A 24,364-nucleotide genomic window follows, 5' to 3' on the forward strand; every position below is an offset into this window, starting at 1 on the left:
AACTGAAGACTTCCCCCTTCAGGTGTTCTCCTTTGTGTGATTTTCATCCCTATTAGATACACCCTCATTATGTGAGGCTCAAGAGCTGGGGTGCGTTGGTTGGCCTCACTTCTTCCATGGCATCCTTGTCACATGGCTCTGCCACCTTCCACACATTTGCCAACGGAGGTCTGAAGCAGGGACACTGTTCTACACATGTAGGCACCTTCTTCAGTGGCTAGGACCTTCGTTGTACAGGGCTCTGTAGTCTCTGGAGAGCCTCCATGCATTGAGAAGCCTCTCAATTCCACCTCTATCTTCTCAACCTGTGGAAGGTGACAGGGCTGGGTGACAGGGATGTGATAGAGGGGTCTCTCTCACACAATTCTACCATGTGAGGGATGGAATGACTGAGTAGAACTATAGAGTGTCATGTCATCAGCAAACTGATGGCCCCTGTATTCTAAATCTGCATGTGACCTTCTCCATGAGGTGAGGTCACCAAGCCCAGCTGTGTCCGAAGGAGAAAAGAAAAGGGATGTGTGCATCTGTTTGCCTTTAATGATAACACAGGGCAAGTCCATTCCATTCCATATTTGTCATATGCAGCACTCTTTCCATTCCACTGAAGTTCACCTTCTGCCCCCCCAACAACATTTTGCTCTCCATTGTGGTGAAATTACACAACATACATAATTTACATAATTACTTACAAAATACGTGACATTGCCATTTAATTATTCCACCCCATTCATTTCATTGTAAAGGGAACACAATGCAAATGGTGGGAGACATAACCTATTGTTTACAGACGGAAAGTAACAACAACAGGGAATGCCAATTGTATTTAATGGACTGTTTTGCATTTTGGACATGGGATAAAGAAATATTCTGATCCCATTTCTGTTTTCATCAGAATGTTCCAACATTCTGATAGTTGCTAACAGGAGAGACTGGTCTTAAGAGGCTATAGAGAAAAATTGTGGAACCTGTGGAGTTCAGTTTTTCAGGAAGTCCAAATATGAAGACAGGGGAGATTTAATATGATAAGTAGGCAGAATCAAGAATGTCCAATTTCTGCTTACAGTTTAACTACTAAGTCTTTGATCATCTTATTGACGTGGTCTTGGCAAGGGGCATCCATTAAGAGGTCTTTGAAAGTAATCCATAGCAAAAGGAATACAATATATTTACCATTTGGAATTATACTTTAAAGACCAGGAAACACAGAATTGCAAGGACTACACATCAATGCATTTGTAAAATATAAATTAGCTACCAGAGCCATACAATTGAAGCAAGAGGAAATGCTTCTTTAATTATCTTAAGTCCAGGGAAAGGCTGCAGATAAATAATCTACTGAGCAAAATATGTGTCAAATTCAAAGTACAAGTTTCTTGTGTAGCTAAATTAAAAAATACATTTCAATGTGAGCTTTCTTTTTAATTTAAAAGTTATGAAAAAGAAACAATACAAAACAATAGAGTAACATTATCACAAATTCAGAAGAAAAGGGAAATCTGATCTATGTATACAACATGCTACCGAATTGTCTTTCTTTAATAAAGTGTAACTGTTCTGTTGAAATTAAATATAGGATTATAGCTTGAATTGGAGGGAAAGAAGTTATAAAGTCATGAATCTCACATTAAAAATTAACTTAACAGTCCTAGATCATAAACCAAGTCAGAATGAAATTTTCTCATTCTGCCTCATTTTCAGATCTGTTAGGGAACACATACAAATTTCAGTTTCAAGATTTTTATTACACCACACAAGCTGGAAATTTAGGGAGCAATCTTATATGCAAGAAGCTGACTGGGAAAGCAAACTGAAGTAAGTTAAGACACTGTAAAGTTACACCAGATCCAATCCCTTTTCAGCAGTGAAGCTGCTATTGCTGCTGCTCTGCCTAAAAGCAAAGCCTTTAAAATAAGTGTTCTGTGTCAGATCACCAGGTTACATGATCAAGCTAAAGAGACACAGAATCCAGCCTAAGTCCCGCATTTCTGGTCCTGCTATTAGGATCGTCCTACTTGCGTGTAGGATCCTGGCACAGACACATGCCCAACTGGCATGTTCTCTCCCTCCTGGTTGATCGTTTGGGAGCTTCAAAAGCTTTCTCCAACCTGAACATCACAGCAACTGATACCAAGAGGCATTGCATGCTTAGGGATCCTGCAGAGTATTTGCAGTTTGCGTAACATACTCCATAGCACAGCATTTTGACTAATCTACCTTTATTTACATATAATACACTCGGAGCATTCTGACTTAGCTTCTTCCTCTTTCTCATTAGACAGCAAAGAGAAAGAACAAAGGACAATAGTCCCACATCACAGAACACAGTAACATAAACATCCTGTCTCTGTCACTTCCCACGCTGTGGAATGAAAACATACACCATCATGTGATAGACAACAATCCCATGATTGCAAACGCAGAGCAAGAATCCTAACACCTGCCAGACCCCTCAGCTCAGCTGGGATGATCAAGTTATGCAAACATACCTTTGGCTGAGCTGGGGGTGGGCGCCACTGCCATTATAAGAGAACAAGGGAAGCATTTGTGGTGGAATTGCCCTTAGAGAGAGGTAAGCCAAAATGGTGTATAAAGTCAAAACACACTTTCCCTGAACCTTCAAAAGCAATCTCAAGTCTGCACACAACTTTCTAAAGCACTGAACACTCTCCCTGAACCTCCAAATACTCTACCAAGGTGAGTGCAATGGTGGACGGGATTGCCAACGCCCACCCTTGATGCCCACCCCATTTATATATATTTTTTTCTGACCAAGCTGAGCCAAGCTGAATTTGCCCACGTTAAATGTGCATAAATTTTGAGTCAGCTGTACAGTCGTACCTTGGTTGTCAAACGGAATCCATTCTGGAAGTCAGTTCGACTTCTGAAAATGTTCGACAACCAAGGCGCAGCTTCCGATTGCTGCAGGAGCTTCCTGCACTCGATTGGAAGCCGCAGAAGCTGGTTCGGACGTTTGAGTTCCAAAGAACGTTCACAAACCAGAACACTCGCTTCCGGGTTTGTGGCGATTGGGAGCCAAAACGTTTGACTCGCAAGGCATTTGGGATCCAAAGTACGACTGTACTTGAAAAGATCTTTTAAATGGATCCTTTCCACAATAAGCCCCCTGGCTACTAAATAATTTTCAGTAAATCAATGATAAATTGAAAAAAAATGGAAGGAAGCAAGTCTTATGATTATTTGTCCTGCTTTTTCAGTTCTTCTTTATTTTTAAGGGAGAAAACACATGAAATATGTTTTTTGTTTTTGTTTCAAAAAAAAGCTGTTCAGCTCCTGCTGATTAATTCCCATCCAAACTCATAATGCTCTTTTAGTGACATCATAATTACCTCCAAAGTAACCATTTGTGATGGCTCAAACAGGAGGATTAGGAGCTAAAGGCAGGATTAAGCAGCAGGTATCAAACTCCTAAGAAGCAAAGACCCTGTTTTCATGCAAATGTGCCAAATATAAAATAGAGGGGGAGCGAGGAGAGAGTATAAAGAAGTTTTAAATAGTAAAATATGTTATAATAAACAACAGGACTCAATGTGGTTTCAGGAGGGCTACAGCTTTGCCCAAGATAAAAAAAACAAAACAAAAAAATTTGTAGCAGACTTTGATCATGCTGTTTTATTGCACTTGTATAATGCATCTTGCTTTTCCTGCCAAGGAAGTGATGATTTGAGACCATTTATTTTCTCAAGTTTGAAAGCTGGTAGAGCATGTTGGTCAAGCTGGGGTGGGTACAACAAGAGGCAGGAAGTCTCTGATTCAGATTTCACCTCAGCCATGAACTTAATAGTTACAGTAGTGCCTTAGGACTGCTGCAATTATCTCAGCCTCCAATTTCCACCAACAATATGGGGATATTAATTGGTGACCCAATTTACACGGATTATTCAAGCCTTTGTTGTACTAACGCTCTTGAACAAGTACCATTAGGTCCAGTCTTGACTGACTCTGGGGTTGCGCGCTCATCTCGCTCTATAGGCCGAGGGAGCCGGTGTTTGTCCACAGACAGCTTTCGGGTCATGTGGCCAGCATGACTAAGCCACTTCTGGTGAACCAGAGCAGCTCACGGTAACGCCGTTTACCTTCCCGCCGGAGCGGTACCTATTTATCTACTTGCACTTTGACGAGCTTTCGAACTGCTAGGTTGGCAGAAGCAGGGACCGAGCAACGGGAGCTCACCCCGTCACGGGGATTTGAACCACCAACCTTCTGATCGGCAAGTCCTAGGCTCTGTGGTTTAACCCACAGCACCACCCGTGTCCCTCAAACAGTGCACCCTTTTGTTCCAACATAAGGGTCTAAAGGCTTCTATACGACCAATTGCACAGGGTTCCAGACTTGGTGATACCTTTTGCACAGCCACACTGAGCCTTGGGCTTACTGATTGGAAGGTCAGTGGTTCGAATCCCTGTGACGGGGTGAGCTCCCGTTGTTTGGTCCCAGCTCCTGCCAACTTAGCAGTTTGAAAGCATGTCAGAGTGCAAGTAGATAAATAGTTTTTTTTTTAAACATTTTTTTATTGCTTTTTTAAAGGTACAGAAATACAGAAAAAAGAATAAAGAGTGGTTATAAGAAAGAGAAGTATAAATAACAAATTTCCATATTCTTTTTCCATCTAACCTATAGGACTTCCTCACATCCTCCGAACCCTGCGTTCTCTGTCTTATAAAGCATCAGCAATTTGTTAACTTATTTCAAAACTTATTGTAACTTCCATTTTATCATGTTCCCTATTTTCAATTTTACTGTCGCTCAATTCTTATATGTTTTATATTAAACACAATAAAGTTATTTCATTATTTTACCTCTGAATTCTTGTGTCTTAATTTTCATTCCAATAACTTACATTTGCTGAAGCTAGAATTTCCTGAAAGGTGCATTTTTTTTTAACATTCATACAACTTATAGTGTTTTTTCAAATAGTCCTTAAACTTTTCCCAATCCTCCTCAGTTGTTTCTTCTCCCACGTCTCGGATTCTGCCAGTCATTTCAGCCAGTTCCATATAGTCCATCAACTGCGATTGCCATTCCTCCAGTGTGGGTAAATCTTGTATCTTCCAGTATTTTGCAATCAGGATCCTTGCTGCTGTGGTAGCATACATAAAAAAGGTTCTGTCCTTCTTAAGCACTCTCTGGTCCACCATGCCCAGAAGGAAGGCCTCTGGTTTTTTAGGTAAGGTAAATCTCAATACCTTTTTTAGTTCATTATGGATCATTTCCCAGAAGGCCTTCACTTTCGGGCAGGTCCACCAGAGATGGAAGAATGTCCCTTCCGCCTCTCCACATTTCCAACATTTGTTGTCAGACAGATGATATATCTTGGCTAACTTGACTGGGGTCATGTACCACCGGTATACCATTTTCATAATATTTTCCTTCAAGGCAGTACATGCCGTGAATTTCAAACCGGTGTTCCATAACCTTTCCCAGTCTGCAAACATAATGTTATGCCCCACATCCTGAGCCCATTTTATCATTGCGGATTTAACTGTCTCATCCTGTGTATTCCACTTAAGCAGCAAGTTATACATTCTCGAAAGTAGTTTACTTTTTGGCTCTAACAATTCAGTCTCTAGTTTCGATTTTTCCACCTGGAATCCAACTTTTTTATCTATTTTAAATACCTCTTGAATTTGCGCATAGTGCAGCCAATCTCGTACCTTAGTTTTCAATTTCTCCAAACTTAGCAACCTCCAATTGTCTCCAGTTTTTTCAATTATTTCCCAATATTTAGGCCAATGGGCCTCCATGTTGGGTCTCTTACGTGCCTTGGCCTCCACCGGTGAGAGCCACCTCGGAGTTTTACTCTCCAATAAGTCTTTGTATTTTATCCAGACCCTCCAAATTGCTCTTCTGACAATATGGTTTTTAAACAATTTGTGCACTTTGGCCTTGTCATACCACAAATATGCATGCCACCCAAACGCATTGTCAAACCCTTCCAGATCCAGGACATCAGTGTTCTCCAATAAAATCCAATCTTTCAACCAGCAGAAGGCTGCAGATTCATAATATAACCTCAAGTCTGGCAGGGCAAATCCCCCTCTTTCTTTCGCATCAGTTAATATTTTAAACTTTATTCGGGGCTTTTTGCCCTGCCAAACAAACTTAGAAATATCCTTCTGCCACTTTCCAAAACATTCCACCTTGTCCACGATCTGTAGGGCCTGAAACAAAAATAACATTTTCGGCAATACATTCATCTTTACAGCAGCTATTCGGCCTAACAAGGAAAGTTTCAGTCTTGACCATATATCCAAGTCTCTTTTGATTTCTGACCAGCATTTCTCATAATTATCTTTAAACAAATTCAAATTTTTGGAGGTCAAGTACACCCCTAAGTATTTTACCTTTTTAACCACATTCAGCTCCGTTTCTTTAGAGAACTCATCTGTTTCTGTAACTGTCAAATTTTTTGCTAAAACCTTGGTTTTTTGCTTATTTAACTTAAACCCCGCCACCCGACCAAAATCAGAAATTAATTCTAACACTCTTTTAGTGCTGGAGACTGGTTCCTGAAGTGTTAATACCAAGTCATCTGCAAATGCTTTCAATTTATATTGTTTCACTCCGACCTCAATTCCCTGGACCAACCGGTCCTTTCTAATCATATTTAGCAACACCTCCAGGACTGAAATAAACAATAGGGGGGATAGGGGGCACCCCTGGCGTGTCCCTTTTTCAATTTTAAACTCCTCTGTCACCACATTGTTTACTATCAATTTAGCTTTTTGTTCTGTGTAGATTGCTTCTATACCATTTTCGAACCCCCGCCCCACTCCCAGTACCAGTCCGGCGTGAAGGTAAACAGCATTTCTGGTTTTGCCAGAAGTGGCTTAGTCATGCTGGCCACATGATCCGGAAAAACTGTCTGCGGACAAACGTCGGCTTCCTTGGCCAGTAAAGCAAGATGAGCGCCGCAACCCCAGAGTCATTCATGACACGACTTAACTGTCATGGGTCCTTTACCTTTTTTATGTGCAAAAGCTCTATGGCTATACATGTTTATGCTGTTTGTGTGAAGGCTGGGAGTGGCACTAACTTGACACGTCCCCACTTTATGTTGAGTAACACGGGATCGTTAACCCCTGAAGAGAGCATTATCATTTCAATTGGGCTGTGGCTTCAGGTAGCTTTCTCAAGACCTTTCTCGTTTTTAGGAACAATACCATATCCTCCAACACATTGAGCCAACAAACTGGGATGCTGTCTTCTGTGGCTGGGCTCTTGCACTTTTCCTGCACATGAGATCACAGCCCAGGAAAAAAAGCTTTTTCAGGATGAAATTGTGGCACGAGATCATGGCGGCTAAAATGGCCACGAAAAGAAATGGAATGTCCTGGTTTTATCAGGACAGTTGTTGGGTATGCAATACCTAAAGAGAGTATTCACTTTCTTGCAACAAAGCAGAGCACCTTTCTACTTATTTCAACAAATCGCAGGCACACCCAGTGGGACTAAACCACACCAGGCAATTCAGAGGGCAATTCAGATTATTTCATTTCAGGCCTCTCAAGAAGCATGCAGTGCTTCACTTATTGACATACAGAAAGTGATATACGAGATATCCTTCAAAGATTCTAAAACATGATTGGTCAAGGAATTGTATCCATTGCACAGTCCAGATTCTATCATCTTCTCCTTTGGGTCTTCTATCAGATTGCATTTCTTCACTGCAGAATGTCTTCATCATTGTCAAGATCATGGGTAGCCAAACTAAGGCCCGGGGGCCAGATCCAGCCCAATTGCCTTCTAAATCCAGCCCACGGACCGTCCGGGAATCAGTGTGTTTTTACATGAGTAGAATGTGCGCTTTTAACCCACAAATCTCTGGGTTATTTATGGGGCATAGGAATTCATTCGTATGTATTTTTTCCCCAAAATATAGTCCGGCCCCCCACAAGGTCTGAGGGACAGTGGACCGGCCCCCTGCTGAAAAAGTTTGCTGACCCCTGGTCATGATCATTGTACTTATAATAGTTATTCCATCCTTCCTCCTCCAGTGAGCTAAGGTTCCTGATCACTACCACTACGTACTGTATCCCCACAATGAGAGATATGGGCACCAGTTGCACTACATATTTAAAGCAATATTATTCCGCTTTAAAGGATTCCCCCAAAGAATCTTGGGAACTGTAGTTTGTGAAAGTTGCTGGGAGTTGTTAATAAACTCCCTACTCCCCTCACAGAGCTACAATTTCCAGAGTGGTCTGTCACTCAAACCACCGCATTACACTAGCTGAATATAAACTTTTAGCTTCATTATATCTAGACCTAGGTACAGAGAAAGAGAATATCATAATTCTGACTAGTTTTCAAAAAGTTTTTTTTCCCCTCGTTTCCTCTGCTTCCTTATTTAAAATCAAATCCTTCACCCTTTGCTTTGTCTACAAGTGGAATGTTCACCAAGATTAATGTACACTCGCTTTGTCCTTTCTGTGCAGGCCCTTTCCTTTGTGACCACTGGGATATGTATGTCAGAACCTGGACTCTTGCTTTTATATTATCTGATCTATTTTAAGGTTTATTCCGCTTGCTAAGCCTGCTGGGGCTTCTGTGGGCCAGAGCTCCAACCTGTATTAACAGTGTAAATGAATGATCTGCTGAAGCAAGACTATAGCGTTTCCCTTCTGTGACATGCACAGTTGATCCCGAAGAACATGCTTTCGGTCATCAAACGTTTCCGCCACAGCTTCCCACTTTCTCTACAAATACTTCCTGAAGAGAAGCAATGAGATTTTCCTTCCTCAGGGTAAAGTTTCATTGAAGCAGCCATGGTTAATTACATACCTTCCGACATTTCTTTGATGAAAACAGGGGCATCCTATTCCATAATAAGATTAATATTTTTATTATTTATACCCCATCCAACATATAAAAACATAATCATACATTAAAAAAACTTCCCTATACAGGACTGCCTTCAGATGTCTTCAGTTGTATACTTCAGTTGTATACTTACTTATCTCCTTGGCTCGGGGGTCACATAATTCCATACCCTCCATATCCTCCAATGAAAATACAGTGGTACCTCAGATTACATATGCTTCAGGTTACATACACTTCAGGTTACAGACTCTGCTAATAGTGCTTCAGAAACAGTGCTTCAGGTTAAGAACTTTGCTTCAGGATAAGAACAGAAATCGTGCTCCGGCAGCACGGCAGCAGCAGGAGGCCCCATTAGCTAAAGTGGCGCTTCAGGTTAAGAACAGTTTCAGGTTAAGTACGGACCTCCGGAACGAATTAAGTACTTAACCCAAGGTACTACTGTAGTGATCCCCTAAATAAAAGTGGGACATTCCGGGATCAAATCAGAAACCAGGATGGCTTCTGTAAATCCAAGACTGTCCGTGAAAAATAGGGACACTTGGAGCGTCAGTAAATACCAGCTCCACCCTACCCCCGCAAAAAACAACAACGATCGTCTTATGTTTGCAATGTTAAATGTGCATGATTTGGTTGTCAGCCAAATGTATACAAATTCAGGGGATGGGGGTATTTCATTAAAAGTTTCTCAATGTCAAAAAGGGAAACACCTTTCAATGGCCTCCCCTAAGTTTCTGTAAAAGGGCTGGCATTTGATTCATCAGTTAAAATCACCCCATGAACAGTACAGTGGTGCCCTGCAAGATGAATGCCTCGCAAGACGAAAAACCCGCTAGACGAAAGGGTTTTCCGTTTTTCGATGCGCTTCGCAAGATGAATTTCCCTATGGGCTTGCTTCGCAAGACGAAAACGTCTTGCGAGTCTTGCGATTTTTTTCGCTTTCCCCCCCTTTTTCTAGGCCGCTAAGCCACTAAACCGCTAATAGCACTAATCCGCTAAGCCGCTAATAGGGTTGCTTCGCAAGACAAAAAAAACCGCTAGACGAAGAGACTCACGGAACGGATTATTTTTGTCTTGCGAGGCACCACTGTATCAGAAGCATTTCATTCACTTTAAATAGTCATGACTAACTTAAGTGAGTCCTCTGATTAGGACTGTGTTGGATAGCTTCAAATGTACACCACTGATCCATATGTTAATAATCTTCATGTATAGTAGTACTTTCACCCATGGATTGTTTGCTAATGCAAAGTTAAGTAAATCGTTAGGTCTTTTTAGATGCCAGGCAGCCAAGAGAAGCTTTTGCAAGAAGATGTTTATTATGATAACGTAACTTTCAACATGGCAGCTACAGTGCAGTACTTGCGGAACCTAATGAAAATTTAAGTGAATAAAATTCTTAAATGAACAAAAAATCCCACACTTCAAACAATCAAATTGGATTAGATGATCCATTAAATGATTTTGTCTGCTATACAAATACATGAGCCATTGGTTTTGTGGTCTGCTGGCATACTTTACTGGGGAAACTAACGAACATGCTCTAAAAAGTTAATCAAATCTGAGTTATGGATGCTGTGCATAGCTGTGATTTTCCCAATCCAAAATCTGCACAATTTCTTTGCAGGTAAGTATCCCAAACAAGCAACAGAATTACTATGACTAGCTTCTCAACAAAAACAAAAGGAGTCTGTTTAATTGGGCAAACTGTTATGTAAATCAGCCAACTGCAATCATCATTCAGGTCTACATGTAGTATGGAATGGGGAATATGATGTTCTGTTGAACTAATGAGTAACAGCTTTTACTTTGCTTAGAATGATTACTTTGTCTCTCATGTCCCCCACCCCAAAGCACAACCACAGGCAATGCCGTGCATGCACTGCGCAACAATGGTTCAAACCTGCATGCCTAAAACTGCTTTGTGTGTCGAGGTCCCCAGGTTCACCCCAATAACTCACACATCACACAGAAATTTTTGTTTAAGATTTTTGGCATAATTTTGGCCACAACTTTATTAAAATACAAATTTCTGAGTGGTTGCAACTATCTGCCCCCACCATGGGGGACAGACTGACATTCCGCACAATGCGAAAGTCAGAATGGGGGAATACACTTGGGGGTTACGTGGAGCAGGGAACCTGCCCTCACCCCAAATGCAACCAGGAGCTCATTGCTATGGCCCAAGCCCCCTTGACAGAGTGGACAAGCAATAGTTAGCTCCCAATTCCTTTAACGGAGTCCCTTGCAGCAGCAGCATTAGAGGGGCAGGCACAGCCAATCCATGCCCCTCAACCAACCAAACCATAAACCAATGCCTAACCACGAACCTTACAAGTTGTGACGATTTGCTACGCAGTAGCTAAAAACCAAATGGCCCCAGCCAATCAGCCAGATGGACGAAATTCCTACCAGGCCCCCGCTCCAAAGCAGACGACCCCATGACAGGCATAGCAAGGTCAAAGCGAACAACCCTATTCTAGGGAGGGAGGGACGGGCAATCCAATGCACGGGCGAAAAGAGGAAGCCCTAGCCTCATGCAAGGAGTTTTAGCATTTCTGGCTGTCAATCAATAAATGGCAACATTAATTTCTTCCCAACAACAAGGGAAGCCCCAATCGCATCAGTGGCCAATGATCAATTAGCCCGCCCTCCAACTTTGGAGTGTCCTGGCGGCCCCCACCGCAACACGTGCTCTCCATGAAGGAGAACGCGCTTTGCAAAAAAAGGTGTAAAACAAACACAGAATGTCTCTGTTTGGAAAGAGGGAAAGGTCAGGAAAATAATGAGACATGTTACATATATCATCAATTTCAGAGGTTCTTTCAATTTCTCTGTGGGAGTTTTTTCTATGCCATAGTTTTTAAGGTGTGTGTGTTTTAATAGTTTATATATGCAAAACACACAAGCAACAGTTAGGGTTTATCCCACAATTGGAACCGACCTTCATACACACACACACACACACACACACACACACACACAACCCTATAGTTTAAGAAAGGTAAAGGTAAAGGTACCTCTGACTGTTATATTTCACAATGCCACCTGTCTGTGGCCATGTGAACTACAGTGTGGTGACAGCCTTAGGAAAATATATGCTAGGAGAAGATATACAACTATTCTGCAGAAATAACGTACAGCATGGGGCTTGATTCTTTTATATGTGTTGTACACATAGCACATTTTTAATATGATTAAAGTAGTTGTGTGGTTTTTTTTAACCAACATTGTACAAAATAAGTGGGTGCTTGACACAAGAGATAGTTTGATGAGAGCAAAGCTCAATCAGGTCGGAAATGTGAAATTTCATGTATAAATCTGTTTAAAACAGATTCTTCTTCCGGAAACAAACCTGACAGATGGAGCATTCAGAAGGGGACTCAAAATAGGGGCAGATGGGCACTTAGACTAGTTTTTCTTTTATCACAGAGAGACACATGTCAGCATGAGGAAGAGGGAGAAGAGTAAATTGCAAATTTGTGCCTAGAAATGCACAACATTGGCCTTTTGCAGCAGGGTGACTCTAGTTAAACAGGGCAGGTTGCAGACTGTGTATGTATGTGATTGGGGTGGGGTTACATTCAGAAAATAGCAAAGGTAATAATAGGGAGAAGGGGGAAATGATTAACTGCCACCCCCACACTGTAATCTTGATGTGAATTGGGAGTAGCAGCTGCTTTTTACATGAATGTGAAGAGCTGGCAATCCCAATTTCCTGAGTTTATTTGCCTGAGCTGACTTCTTAAACTTCTAGATGTTTTCCTTACCCATGCTGTGGTGGTTGGCCATGGGGAAGAGGTCAATCTGTGAGTGTGGGTGACAAGGGGAGAAGAAGTGGGATGGAGGGAGAGAGAAAAAGGCAGAGAAGAGAGAAATAATGGTTTGTTAGTTTCAGGCCCCTGCTGAAAGTTACTAGAGCTTCCACCTCTCAACTCTGCCATCAAAATCTTCAGTTGCCAGCAGGGAGGGTTGCAATGTGTTATTTGCACTTTATGAAAAAGCCAAAACACAACGATACTTTGACATTATGTAGGCATCCACATGGCTGAGGATTCTACTCTAAGCAGACACAGATGCTGAAATTACTTCCTGACAGTAAGAGCTGTTTGACAGTGGAATTTGCTGCCAAGGAGTGTGGTGGAGTCTCCTTCTTTGGAGGTCTTTAAGCAGAGGCTTGACAACCATATGTCAGGAGTGCTCTGATGGTGTTTCCTGCTTGGCAGGGGGTTGGACTCGATGGCGCTTGTGGTCTCTTCCAACTCTATGATTCTATGATTCTACTTCAATTCTTGTGTATGTTTGTGGCCAGGAACAGAAAACAGTCAACCAAATATGATCAGTGTTCACTATTGATTTTCCCAATCCAGTTCATAAATGATTATGTATAGCTTAGTCCGTAGAGCATGAAACTCTTAATCTCAGGGTTGTGTGTTTGAGCCCCACATTGGGCAAAACATTCCTGCATTGCAGGTGTTATGTACTGAGTTGAATAGGATCCAAAATGCAGCAGTCTGATTGGTCCTAGAACAATAGGATCCAAAATGCAGCAGTCTGATTGGTCCTAAAACAATAGGATTCAGAATGCAGCAGTCTGATTGGTCCTAGAACAATGCAGCAGTATGATTGGTCTGCAGGAGCTACCCAATCCAGCTCCAGATGGAAGTGAATCCACAAACTGATTGGCCTACAGGAGATTTCCAGAATTAGCCAATCACGTGCAGCCCATTGTGTAAATAATGTATATAAAGCAGATACTTTGGGGAAACTTTTTTTTCCTCCTCACCACTATGAGCTAAATAAAGAGCATGAAATCCACTCTCGATTCTGAGTATATTTCAGCAGGAATGCTGCAAATGTGCAGTATCCCATACAGACTTTTAAAATTTGCGAACTGATTTTGAAATGGGACAAATGGAACTTTGTTTTCTCTCAGTTTCTCATTTTTTTCCAAACCAAACCATATTCATCTACCCCAGTTGCCACAAAGTGCACTATTTGCACACAATTCATTTCTAATTCATAACAACCAGGATTTAGCATCAAAGAAGTTGAAAAATATACAACAGATTTTGGGAAAACAAGAAGAGAACGATCCCTGCAATTTCCTCTAATCTGGGGGGAAATGGGAGGGGAAATGGTTCAGGATGTATGTTTTGGGTGCACAAAAAGCAGCCACAGACAGAGCGCATATTTGTTTGGCCAAACAGCAGAACAAATTAAAGCTGCTCTGTCTTAGTCATTTCTATCAGATCTGTCTGAAATTTGGACAGCTTACAGTGCTATAAAATATACACTAGCAAACTAAATTCCAGACAGTTTTGGGAGGGGCAATCCCTTTATGAAAATATTAGAATATTCAGGGTCTATATTGGTGAAATGCAGTCCATGTTAACTAGACAAACATCTCCACATCTGTACAAGCGAGTGCAATCACACTGTGACAAGCATAGCTGTCCACAAGATTTTAGGGCGCAGGTGGAGTGGAGCAAGCAAGATGCTATGCTATGAGGCTTGTTTCTCACAAAAATGATAACTTACTGTTGTAAAGCTCAGGTTCTACAAGCGCAGGAAACTTACTCTATGAAAGAAGAAAGAAAGCTGGAAATTGATACCCTCCCTCCCACAACTGCTATTGACGCAACACCACAACCACAAGTGAAGGGACAGGGGGAAAGAATGAAGAAGGCAGGAAGATGTCCAGAAGTTTAAATGTCAAGAAAAGACTTTTGAAAATAATATAAGTTTTACGACCACCTCCCCATTTTTCTTTCCAAACCTTTTAGGTAAAGGTAATGGGACGCGGGTGGCGCTCTGGGTTAAACCACAGAGTCTAGGGCTTGCTGATCAGAAGGTCGCGGTTTGAATCCCCATGATGGGGTGAGCTCCCGTTGCTCGGTCCCTGCTCCTGCCAACCTAGCAGTTCGAAAGCACATCAAAGTGCAAGTAGATAAATAGGTACCGCTCCAGTGGGAAGGTAAATGGCGTTTCCCTGCGCTGCTCTGGTTTGCCAGAAGTGGCTTAGTCATGCTGGCCACCTGACCCGGAAGCTGTCTGCGGACAAACGCCGGCTCCCTTGGCCAATAAAGCGAGATGAGTGCCGCAACCCCAGAGTCGGTCACGACTGGACCTAATGGTCAGGGGTCCCTTTACTTTACTTAGGTCCATAAATTACCATATAGCATATATTCAATACAAAAAACCAGCAACAATTTGTTGTTGAGAAAGGACAGCTGGACATATAAAGGGCCCCATTACCTTCAGTAGCCGAGGGCCTCATCAGACCTAAATCCGGCCCTCGTTTCCAGTGCTGTTTCCTCTTCCTGAAAGCCATTTAATAATATGAGCGATGTACATCTGGGTTCCTGTGACCAAAGGACGGGATGGATTTGTGTCGTCCTTGGGAAGGAGTTCTTCATAATCCAGGGATTCTGAGGCTTTCAAGGAGAAACCGATGTTGTGGCAGCACATGACTCTAGGGATAGCTTCTTAGGTATATTTAGCAAGCTCTCTTAGGATGTTTCCAACATTGAAGAATTGCACTGTTCAGCAGTAATGGGCTGCAATGCCAATACTCCTTTTCAGCCAAGAGACAAAAATGCCTTTATTTGGGCACCACTTTTTCCGTGCGCTGCTCTGGTTCGCCAGAAGCGGCTTGGTCATGCTGGCCCCATGACCCGGAAGCTGTACGCCGGCTCCCTCAGCCAATAAAGTGAGATGAGCGCCACAACCCCAGAGTCGTCCACGACCGGACCTAATAGTCAGGGGTCCCTTTACCTTTACCATTAAAGATCCCCTGGATGGTTAAGTCCAGTCAAAGGTCACTATGGGGTTGTGGCACTCATTTCATCTCATCATGATTTTAGGATGCATTTTAAATTGATTGTCTGACTTTATGTTAATGTGTTATACATTTGATGTTATCTGCTCTGAGCCCGGTTTTGGCTGGGGAGGGCGGGGTATAAATATAAATTATTATCATTATTATTATCTCTCAGACCAAGGGAGCCAGTGTTTGTCCACAGACAGCTTTCCGTGCCATGTGGCCAGCCTGACTAAACCTCTTCTGGTGCAACGGGACACCATGATGGAAACCAGAGCACACGGAAACTTCACTTAGCTTCCTGCCACAGCGGTACCTATTTATCTACTGGCACTGGTGTAATTTTGAACTGCTAGGTTGGCAGGAGTTGGGACAGAGCAACAGGAGCTCACCCCCATCATGGGAATTCGAACCGGTGACTTTCCAATCGGCAAGCCCAAGAGGCTCAGTGGTTCAGACCACAGTGCCACCCACGTCCCTTTTACTGTATACCTCACTAACGACTCACAACAAATGTAACTGATTTGTAAGAAACACAACCTGAAAAAAGAGGCAATGTGCATACTTTTGTAAAGCAAGAAAATCTTTAATAAAAAATATTTTTTTTAAAAAAATGAAATGTGCAAAAAACAAAAAAGGAAAGGAAAGAGTTTTTTCTTTTTTTCTTTTTTTCTTTTGGAAATGTTTAGGGAATATCTAAACTTTCAGTCTTCACCGGCATGGTGAAAAGGTGCAATAGCAGCAAAGATGTACCTTTGCTAATTCGGAAAGTGTAGGTCAGCCCTCATATCAGAAGGCCTTCCCTTGAAAGCAGCAAGCTTTAATCGGTTTAATCAGCAGAGTAATTGGTGGTACTAATTTTAATCAGTGGTGCCAAATTTTAATTGGCAAGTCAACGTTAAGGGCGCACTTGTTTATTTTTTTTTAGAGTATTTTGGTTCTGGTATGTTAGCTTAAAAAGAATGAAAAAAGAAAATATTGAAATTGCCCTTTCAAATGGAATGGTTGAAGTGATGGGGATGCTTACAATTTGCTTGTTTAGATTGTTCAATGGCTGAAGAGAAAAGAGTAAGTCTTATTTGTCCATCAGTTACTGTCCATAGAAATTCAGCTCTCCATGTCAGCAAGAACACCAGCAACAGGAATATGATGTTTGTGTGAGCATTTTAACAAAAAACAACAACAAAAAGTTAATATTTGCAGAAACAGCTCAGAGCCTCTTAGAGACAGAATGGGATATAAACTGTGCAAATAAATGCAATGTTGGTCAACTTAATTTCCTTTAGTAACAGAATGTCTATATGAAGATTTGGTTTCATGGGTGATAGCCAATGTAAGTCATTCTCAGAGTAGACCAACCTTAAGTACATTGGGCAGAATTCAAGGTCTTTGAAGATATGGGGGAGGGTTTACATAACTGATATTTGCTGCTTTTAGAAGAATGATGGAATACAGATTGCAATTCTATCTATGTCTGCATCCATTAATAGACCAGTCCTAAGCAATTTTACTCAAATTTAAGTCCCCCTCAGTTCTATAAGTAGAACTAGAACTGTAGCCCAAGTTGTGCTAATTCTAACAATACATTGTTGCTAGCTTTGTAAATATCACATCTAATTCTACCCATTCTTTAGTTGTCTCAAAAAAGTTTACGAAAAAAAGAGGTAGTGTATAATTGCAAAAAATTACAACAGAACTATCAGTAGGTACAAATGGGAAGACAGGAACACCGTATGGAAGAACAACCACTGTGATCAGAGACAAATGCGACATGCCGTTATTTTAAAATGATATTTAAAGCATACCTGAGATTCAGCCTTGTACAGAATAAAAGGTTAGCACTTGTACTTAGCCATGTATTTTCTTTCACTTTTGGAATACAATTCCTCGAAATGTCAGTTACATCATTAGCATTTAAAACAGATGTCAGCTCTTTCCCTGATGGCATCCGAAGTTCTAAATGCTCCCTGGCACTTTTACATGGAAAAGAACATTTTTTTATATAAAAAAACCCCCCTCTTTGCTTAAAACACACACACAGAGAGAAAAACTTTTATGACACCACAAAAAACCCATACTTTATTCCTGTTTCGATAGATAAATTTACAACAGAGTCAAGAAAAATAGACCCAACAGAGCCCTGCACATATTGGGACCAGTTTGCGTGACCAGGCAGTGACAGCCCCAGCCCCCAGGGATCATAAGGAAGTAATAAAGACTTTGACAATGTTATATGGAATTAAAATTAGGCCACAACTTTATTAAACTTCCGAATGTAGGAAGACTTTGGCTTAGGCCTTGGGCGTGTATCCCTCCCAGCCCCCCAGCCGGGGGCAACCGGGGCGCATCAGGGTAAATGGGATATGGGGGTTCTCTGCGAGACGTAAGTGAAGCAGGCAGCCCAGCCCATATCCCTGCACGCAGGGTAGCTCACTAGCAACCTTTCAGTGTATGGCCAGTGACACCCAATGTACCATATTTTTCGCTCTATAACACGCACCTGACCATAACACGCACACAGTTTTTAGAGGAGGAAAACAAGAAAAAAATATTCTAAACAAAACAGTGGATGTATGATTTTTGTGGTTCATGCTGTGGCCACAGACATGCGATCCGACGGTGAGTTTGGGGTAGCCCAATGCAAAAATCCTGAGGATCCATGTGGATCCGTGCTTTGTAACCACGTTTTAAGTGGGGAGGGAAGGAAAAACACTCAAGGGACAAGGAGCACATGTGGGGGGTGTGGAGAAGGATGCTGCTAATAATGCAGGAGAGGCTCCTCTCCGGCTTTGCTCCTTTAGAACAAGCAGGCTCTGCTTCTCTCCCTCCTCCCCGGCAAGAAAACCACGATAGTAACCACTCTGAGACAAATCAAGAAAAATTGCGACCAACACTCTCCCCCAACAAGCGCAGTGAGGTCAAAACACACACACACAGAGAGAGAGAGAACTGGCCCTAAAGCCGCAGGGCGCTGGGAGAGCGCAGGGGCGCAGGGAGAGTGAATGGAAGCAAGAGAAGGAGAACGATGCCTCACACACACACAGACACACAGAGTGTCAATCCTAAAGTCGCAGGGGCGCAGGGAGAGTGAAGGGGAAGCAGGAGGAGGAGAACGATAGCTCAAGCACACACACACACACACACACACACAGCCCCTACAGTGGCTAATCCAAAATCGGACAGCAAAAAACTGCAGGCAGGGACAGAGAACACGGGGTTGTTTTAAAGCAGCCAACTCCCGCTCTGCTTCTCTCCCTCCTCCCCGGCTCTGCTAGCTGACAGGAGCCTCTTACACCCGCTTTGCTGTTTCAAAGCGAACCACGGACTGCTCACGACTGCAGCAAATTCCCCCTCCATCTGTAGGCATTCGCTCCATAACACGCACAGACATTTTCCCTTACTTTCTAGGAGAAAAAACTGCGTGTTATGGAGCGAAATTTACGGTATATCACCCCTTTAAGAGGGGATCCTGGAATCACCGCTGCAGGGGGGTGAGTCACCACTTCACGCCCCCCCCCCCCCATATAGGGAAGTAAAGGCTAAAGGATTCCACCCAAGGCCCTAACCGCCAAAATTGTGATGAATTGTTATGGGGAAGACAAAACCTGCCAATGCAGGAAAATTTCTTCCCCGTCCTTCAACAGCAACCAGGCAAAGACTGCAGCAGTGCCCACTAAACAGGAAGAAAAAGTTAACTTGCAAGCAAAAAACATTAAACAAAGGGAGGGTAGGGAGGGTGAATCTCCAGAGCCGACTGCCTGGCTACTGTCGGCTCCACCCCCTATATATAATTGGGACTGGTCCCACCTCCCAGCATGAAACTTGATTACTGAGGCTGGACGTGAACCTCCAAAAATTAACACTGAGAGGCAAGCCAGCCCCTGTTTGCCAGTAAGTTCCCTGGGAACTGTAGCACCATGCGCAATCCTGCAAAGGGCACCCACAATGTAAACATAGCTGTCAACATTTCCCTTTTTTTAAGGGAAATTCCCTTATTCCGAATAGGATTCCTCACAAGAAAAGGGAAAAGTTGACAGCTACGAATGTAAAGTGTGAGTGCTCATTGTGCACCCTGAAGGAAATGATCCGTAAGGTGTTCTACCACAGAAACGTGCGGAATCGAGAGATCTCATGCTCCCAGACTGCATTCATATGCACAACCAGGTTCAGACCTTGCTTTACCATCACTCTTGGGATTATTTGTTTGTGTGATCAGCTGGGGTTTCGCAGCTGCTTATTTTCCTCAGGCATCTTCTGAAGAGTCTTTGATTGCAGCCTAGGGCAAGGGCCGTCCAAATCTGCCATCATGCCAGCATCTGTAAAATAAAATAGGAAGAGAGCAGCACTTCCTTCCTAAGTTTTGCATCATCCACTTCATAAAAATGCTGAACAGCCATTGATTCATTCTTTCTCTTCCCTCTGCCACACTATTGCCTAGTTGAAAGCAAAGCAGAAAACCAGTGCTATGTTAAATTTTGAGCTACAGAAATTAAAAATAAAATAAAATAAAACAGTAACCTGCCAGAGAGAAATAGAGCGAAGCCCATCAGTGTGATGATCCATGGAAGGCTGGATGAGGATAACAAACAATAAACTAAACACTCCGATAAATCTTTCCAATCTTTTCAGTGAGTTTATATTGTAAATTTGTCACCAAAGTTAATCAGATAACGAGCATGGCCATGCGATCTCTCATGCTTTCCATTGTTTGAACGTGCTTCAATAATGATTTTCCCTGCCCTTTGTACCTGCTAAATGAATGATGAACAGATATTAAAGTGTGCCTTGGTGCCATTATTTATGTAGCCTGTTTCACATAATGCATGCTTAATTAAAAATCAGCAATGCAATTATGAAGCCAATGAAGGAAACAACAAAAGCCATTCAATGAGTAGCATTAAACAGTTAATTAGATTTTCTTCCCTTTCAGAAATAAAATAAAAGACCTTTATATCCATATTTAATGGTCCCTTTAGAAATTATAATGGCAGCATCTAACCACAGAAAATCATCAAGACCATCAGTTGTTGATATTATCTGGAAAAATTGTTTGATCCTTCTTTTTTCGGATATAACACTTTTCAGAATTAAGCTACAGTTAACAGACTTGGTTTCCTGCTACTTAAACACTTTCCTGTCATTAGCAAGAAGATAGTAGATTATAGTATGCTGTCATTGTGACAATGTGTGTTGTTGTCTAACTAGACTTATTGCTAATCAAGGTTAGCAAATCACATGTGCAGGTTATTTTGAGGCCCACAAATGGATATCACAATGGGGCAAGTGAAACTGAATAATCTGGGTAAATTTGGGACACCAACCCAATCAAAAACAAGCTTAAATTCATAATGTACAGGTAAATTTGCTTTCATGTAAGTATATTTCAGATTCATTAATAGATATTGGACCCCTCTAGAAATCAATATTCATTGTTAAATAAGTTAGAGACTGTTGACTATTCTATAGGTTAAGAGGTTGAAATCTCAGAGACTGGAAGATCTGAAAGCAAGAAAATGGAGTTCAAAGAGAACTCATGGTCTAACAATTAAACAGAAGTAAACAAATACAGTGGTACCTCTGGTTACATACGCTTCAGGTTACAGGCTCCGTTAACCCAGAAATAGTGCTTCAGGTTAAGAACTTTGCTTCAGGATGAGAACAGAAATTGTGCTCTGGCGGTGTGGCAGCAGCAGGAGGCCCCATTAGCTAAAGTGGTGCTTCAGGTTAAGAACAGTTTCAGGTTAAGTACGGACCTCCGGAACGAATTAAGTTCTTAACCCGAGGTACCACTGTATACTATTATTATTGCAGTGCAACAGGGACAAAGGACTCTTGGCTGAGTCACATATTTTTGTTTAACACCAAGTGCATCATAAGATACATTTCCCAGTGTATATTAGAATATCAAACCAGTCTTCAAAACCTAGACAGCTACTTGAAACTAAGCGTGGAGAATATATTGCATGTATAATGGAATGGCTTTCCAATTAAAGTGCCAGATGTTACTTATAGACTCCTCTGTGGTGCGTATTGTTGCTTTGAAAATCTGATCAGAGAGCTACTTCAATTGCATAAGGAATCTCTGGATCTAAGGATCAGGAATTGTGGGACACCAGTACTTGGAGGCGAATACCACAGGGAATTAAAGGAGGCACAAGGGGTTCACAATCCACAACAAGCCGAGGTACGGACAAGCCCTTGTTTTCCAGCTGCTTTTCTTTCAGATTCTCTCTCACACACAACTAATTGCCTACTTGGCACATTTATTTCAGCCACCTTGCCCTTGGGCTCTGTGTTGCCCAACTTCTCTGTGTGCTGGTCAGGCTTCTTTTGAATCCTAAGGCCATCTCCTTCCATTCCAGCTAATCTTTCCACGTCCTCATAGAAGTCCAACCATTATCTGATCTTTCTTCTGTCCAATGGAACTTTCTGTGCTACCACATTAGCTCAGCCAGTAAGTACAGTGGTACCTCGGGTTAAGTACTTAATTCATTCCGGAGGTCCGTTCTTAACCTGAAACTGTTCTTAACCTGAAGCACCACTTTAGCTAATGGGGCCTCCTGCTGCCGCTGCGCCGCCGGAGCACAATTTCTGTTCTCATCCTGAAGCAAAGTTCTTAACCTGAAGCACTATTTCTGGGTTAGCAGAGTCTGTAACCTGAAGCATATGTAACCTGAAGCGTATGTAACCTGAAGTACCACTGTATCAGAGACTTCCACCATCACAAGCACAACACAACAGGGTCATTTCTTCTAAGAAGGGTGAGCAATCTTGGTTTATTAAATGGTATATTATCTTACATCATCTTCAGTGTCTCAGAAAGGTAACTCTATTGAGGGTTTATAGTATTAAGATGTATTCCCCCCCAAAAAAATATTAGTTCTCTCCTATAACACATAGACAAAAACACAAAAGAAAAACATGACATTTGCCACAACATAAAAACCTAACAACAATAAGAACACACAAAATAAAAGAATTTTTTTTCCTTAGTATTAAGATGTATTTAAATTTAGTTGATCAAATGGCAAATGGGTCATCAATAACTGCTCCCAACATCAAATGGGGAGCGCCTTTTGCACAGTCATGCACGCCCCCCCCCCCGATCCCATATGGCTCCGGGCAGTACAGCCTAGATATGCCCCCCTCCCCAGGCTGGACACCTGGAGATAGCCACCTACCTCTGCCAGTTACCCAATCCCAGCTGGGGAGGCATTGCCAGGAGAGAGTTGGCCAGGTAAGGGTAGGTATCACCCTGTCCACACAATAGTGGGCAGAACTTACCTGGGAGTTCTCAGTCGGCTTCAGAGCTTCTCCTACCCTGCCCTCCCTCAGTTAAGCCTTCTTTTGCAGGTTAATCTCTTCTTCACAGGTATGCAGGCACTCCTACGTTATGGTCGCTGTTGAAGGAATTTTCCTGCATTGGCAGGTTTTGCCTTCCCCATAGCAAAATGTCACAACTTTGGTGGTTTCAGGCCTTGGGCAGAATCCTTTAGTCTACCTTCCCTAAATGGGGGTGGGTGGGCGTGAAGCGCTGACCCACGCCCCCCCCCCATGGCGGTGATCCCAGGGTTCCCTGTTAAAGGGGTTGTTTTGAGGGGAGGCATTGGCCATACGCAGAGAGGTTGTCATTGCTCTCCCCTGCGACGGTGGCGAAATGGGGGGCGGGCTCTCTACTTAAACATATGTTCTCCAGAGCCAGCCCAATCCCCACACATTCTGGATAACCCTGATGTTCCCCAGATCCCGGGCCAGGGACTGGGAGGGTTAAACTCCCAACGCCTAAGCCAAGGTGAAGTTTTAATACATCTGAAGTTTTAATAAAATTGTGGCCAAATTTTAATCCCATAACATATTGTCTTGAGTCATTATTCCACGCAGGTGTCGCCCAGGGTTGGAGGGCCTCAGCCTGTCTGCGCAATTGCAAACTTTAAAGTTGTAGAAGTCTCCCCCCTCCTTGTGATCTTCACTGAGGCAGCCCAAATTCCCTTTGTACATAGCTAACCTCATTTATTTGCCCGTGACTTTCTTCCATCATTCTACTCCCGCTCCTCCCCCTCCTCTGTGCCTGGACCCCATGAGACAGTGCTCAGACCAGGGGCACTGACTTGACACCCACACTGAGGGGGTGAAGTCATGAAATGCATCATGGGATGCTGCCTGGAGGGTGCTGGGTGGGATGTACATAGGGCGATCTCCGCACTTGCTCATCCCAGCCGCAGCTGCCTGGCGGCAGCTGGCGCATAAGCACACAAAGGGCATCCAAAGGCAGTGGGGGTGGCCCCCTTCAATATTGGGTGGGCGCTGCCCCTTGCTCCAAAAATATTGGGGGAGCTGAAGCCCCTCTGCCCCTTATACCCGGAGCTGCTGGCTCAGACATTGGCCTTAAATATCCTGAAGGACAAGCTCAGCATTGTTATCTACTTCTGAGTCCCACTTCTGAGCTGTCAGCATCTACTGGAATCCCTCATAGCTCCCTTCAGTTAAGAGCTCTGTTCTCTTAACCTGAAAATTTTGATGTGTGTGTGTGTGTGTGTGTGTGTATGAATATATATATATATATATATATTTGCTTTCGTAGATTTTCACGGGTACAGGAATGCAGGATTTGGTGTCCTCGGGTGTCTTCCCGTGTAAAAGTTGGGGTGTCTAGGCGACGTTTCGACGAGGTCTCACTAGTCATCTTCAGGCTGGTGCTTT

Source organism: Podarcis gaigeae (assembly GCF_964106915.1).
Source record: "Podarcis gaigeae genome assembly, chromosome: 6".
Lineage (NCBI taxonomy): Eukaryota > Metazoa > Chordata > Lepidosauria > Squamata > Lacertidae > Podarcis > Podarcis gaigeae.